Below are 3,972 nucleotides of genomic sequence, written 5' to 3' on the forward strand. Positions count from 1 at the left end.
CGGCGCGAGACCGGAAACCTGCGATCCGACCTCCGGCTCCGCCTCCCGCGGCCGCCGTGAGCTCCCGAGCGGACTCGCGTGTGGCTCTCGGCTTTCTTTGACTTCCTCTCTTTTGCCGAAGTTGGGACCACATTTCGGTGTATTCGTTTGCTTGTTTCCTGGCCTTTCTTACCCTCCTGGTATGGAGAGCTTTGGAGTCGTTCCCATTCCAGCCTCAGCTCTGCTACTAACTGGGATTTCAGTTTGCTTCTCTAGAAAATGGGCCTATAAACGCTGACCTCAAAAGGTCATTTAAAGTATTAAAAGCATAAATCACTTAACACAGTGTCTGACACAGATTGCCGGGCTGGTACCTAGCCAATAATAGCTGTACTATTGTTACTGTAGTAGTATTTGATCATCGACGGTGGAAACCTGTGTGGATGCTTTGACCTCTAGTTCTGTTAGAGCCAAGCAATTTAGATTGTGCATGCTTACCTTATCAATAAGGCATAAGTTATCCTTACGTGTTAACTTCTTTTTCTTCTTCTAAGAAAACAAAACCGCTTGATAATTGAATGCAACAGAGTATGACTTAAAAACCACAAGCTTTGAATTGCAGCAGCCAGAGGGGATATTTAGAAGGATCAGAGCTTATTTTTCCCTTTAACTGCCACCCTTCCATCCAGTGAGTGATTTTAGGATATGTAAAAATTAGAATTATAAAAAGCAACAGATATCTATTCTCACCTTGAAGTGGCATGTAATATTATACCCTGAATATAAGCACTAAAGTTGATACTTTAAAAGAGGGGAAAAGAAACAAAAATGACTTTTTAATCAAGCACTCTACCACTGAGTTACATCCTATACCAAAGGGCTGGGGTAACGTTTTGGTTTCAGAGTTTTTTTCATTGATGCATTATAATTATACATAATAGTGGGATTTATTTTGTCATATTCAGACATACATAAAATATTTTTATCAATCTCATTCCCAGAACATTCACTTTCCTCCTCTTCTTTCTCCCCCTGATCTGCTTGCTCTACTTTACTGATCTCTCTTATGTAATCATCGTTATTTTAATTAGTGCATTTTGATTATATATGTAAATGAGTCAGTGCGGTATGTTAATACATGAATATAGCATAATTTGGTAGATTTTGTTTCCCAGTGCTTCCCTGGGCCTTACCCTCCTCCCTCCCTCTCAATCTCCTTCCTCTATTGGTCTTAGTTCTATTTTCATAAGATCCCTTTTTTAAAATTCTGTTTCTTTATTTCTAGCTTCCATATTATGAGAGAAAACATGCAACTTATGACTTTATAGGTCTGGCTTATTTCCACTTACCATGATGTTCACTAGCTCCATTCATATACCAACAAATGACATAATTTCATTCTTTTTTATGGATGAATACAACTCCATTGTATATAAATACCATATTTTATTTAACCATTCATCTGTTGACACCTAGTCTGTTTCCATAATCTTGATATTGTGAATTGTGCTGCTATAAACATTGGTATGCATGTATCACTATAGAATGCTGATTTCAGTTCTTTTGGATAAATACCAAGGAACAGGTCATGGTTGTTCTGTTCCTATTCTCTTCAGGAATCTCCATGCTGCTTTTCAAAGTGGTGTACCCATTCACAGTCCCACCAACAATGTTCCTTTTTTGTTTGTATTCTTGATGATTGCCATTCTAACTAGAGGGGGTGAAATATCAGTGTAGTTTTGATTTGCTTTTCCTCCTTGAACATTTTTTCATGTATTTGTTGGTCATTTGTATTCTTTCTTTTTTTTTAATCAAAAGTAATCACATCTATTTTCACTTCACATCAGTTGCTGAGGTTCTCAAGTTAATGTACACATCATTGAGCATTGTCATAATACAATAATTACACTTTCTGCTAAGCTGTATTTAATGTAAAACATTATAAAAAGCAGGTTGTATCACAAACTTGCTTTTTAAGTATTTTGATAACTTTCTTTCAAAATAACAGGTTTTTTTTCAATCCTGTGTATTTTACTTATTTACAAATATTATCTGAAAAGTAGACCATGGGCTTCAGACTGCCCAGTGTATTTCTTCTTTTGAGAAATATATTTTAGAACATTTGCCCACTTCTCGATTGAATTATTTGGGGGTTTTAGTTTAGTTTTTTGAGTTCTTTATGTATTCTGGATAATAATCTCTGGTCAGAAAAGTAGCTGGTAAAATTTTTCTCCCATTCTGTAGGCTCTCTTTTCATGCTATTTCCTTTGCTGTGCTGAAGCTTTTTAATTTGAGGCCATCCCACTTACTGATTTTTGGTTTTGTTTCTTGAGCTTTGGAGGTCTTATTAAGGAAGTGACTATCCCATTATATTAAAGTGTTGACCAGTGTTTTCTTCCATAATTTACAATGTTTCTGGTCTGATTCCTAGGGTTTTGTTTTGTTTTGACACAATACCTTTGGGTTTTATTTATTTATTTTTATGGGGTGCTGAGGATCAAACCCAGTGCCTCACACACATTAGGCCAGCGTACCACCTCTGAGCTACAACCCCAGCCCTTAATTCCTAGGTATTTGATCCACTTTGAATTGATTTTTGTGCATGGGTTCAAGTTCTGACTATATCATGCACTAAGAATTTAATCAAAGAATGATCATTTAATTTCTCTGAACCTGCTTCTTTTCAGCAATGTGGAAAAATCAGGGTATGGGAGTAGAAAGCAATAATGCACATACATTTGTTTTGTAAATTCTAAAACTTTCTTATACAAAAATTTCCTTTTTAAAATCACTAAAACAATGAAATGCTGTGATGTCTGAGTTTGTTTTAAAATAAGCTTGGGTAGGGTGAGTGGGTGGGGTTGTGGATGAAATAAAATTGGCCAAGCAGTTGACTTTTGTCCTTTTTATACTGTTTATTATACAATTTATATTTTTACATTTGAAATTTTCACAATCTTTTAAAATGTTAAAAAATAAATGATCAAATTTTCACATGTATTAACAGGTATTAATTATCAAACTAACTCATTAATAAATCAGCAACATAATAGCTAGGTATGGTCGCACACACCTGAAATCCCAGCAATTCATGAGGCTCATAAGTTTGATACCAATCACAGTAACTTAGCAAGGCTCTAAGCAATTTAGTGAGACCCTGTCTCAAAATAAAAAATAAAAACAGTTGGGGTAGTAGCTCTGTGGCAAAGTGCCCCTGGGTGGTTCAATCTCCAGAACTCCAGAACTGCCAAAAAAAAAAGGCAACATACTGTTTGTGGGGAAAAAATACAGTGAAATTTCAGGACAAATGAACAAGGACATTATACTGATTAAATTTTTGTGTGTAATCACAAAATTTCATTTTTACCAATGTATGCTCACATAGACAATTAGCACTAACAATGATTCTTTTATATGATAAATATTAAGTTGTTTCTATACACCTTGCCCTATTTTGAATGCTGATAATACAATGATTTAAAAAAAAAAAAAAAACCTCACAGTGATTAACTTTGCATACACAAAGTTTACAGTCTGATGAGGGAGAAAGACTATTAAATTAACCAGTATAATAAAGGGTAATTGGTAATTTTTTTCTGAATTGTTCTTTTTTGTTCGTACCACTGAACTACACCCCCATCCCTTTTTATATTTTATTTAGAGACAGTGTCCTGTTAACTTGCCAAAGCTGACCTGGAACTTGTGATCTTCCTATCTCAGCCTCTTGAGTCACTGGAATTATAGGCATGTGTCACTGAATCCAGCATAATTAGTGCTTTAATAGAGAAAATATAATTACATTCAGCACAAAGTGGTACTGAATGCACAGGACTTTTTTGTGATCAGAAATAGAAGTAAGGTGAGACACTGGAATGTCTCTAGAAAGTAAAATGGTAGGGAAGGAGCAGGTGAAGGTTATATTCTAAGGAGTGAGAACCAGATACACTTAAAAAATGAGAATATGTAACAAACCGTGTTACTTCTCCCTGAGAA

Source organism: Sciurus carolinensis, chromosome 10, assembly GCF_902686445.1.
Source record: "Sciurus carolinensis chromosome 10, mSciCar1.2, whole genome shotgun sequence".
NCBI lineage: Eukaryota > Metazoa > Chordata > Mammalia > Rodentia > Sciuridae > Sciurus > Sciurus carolinensis.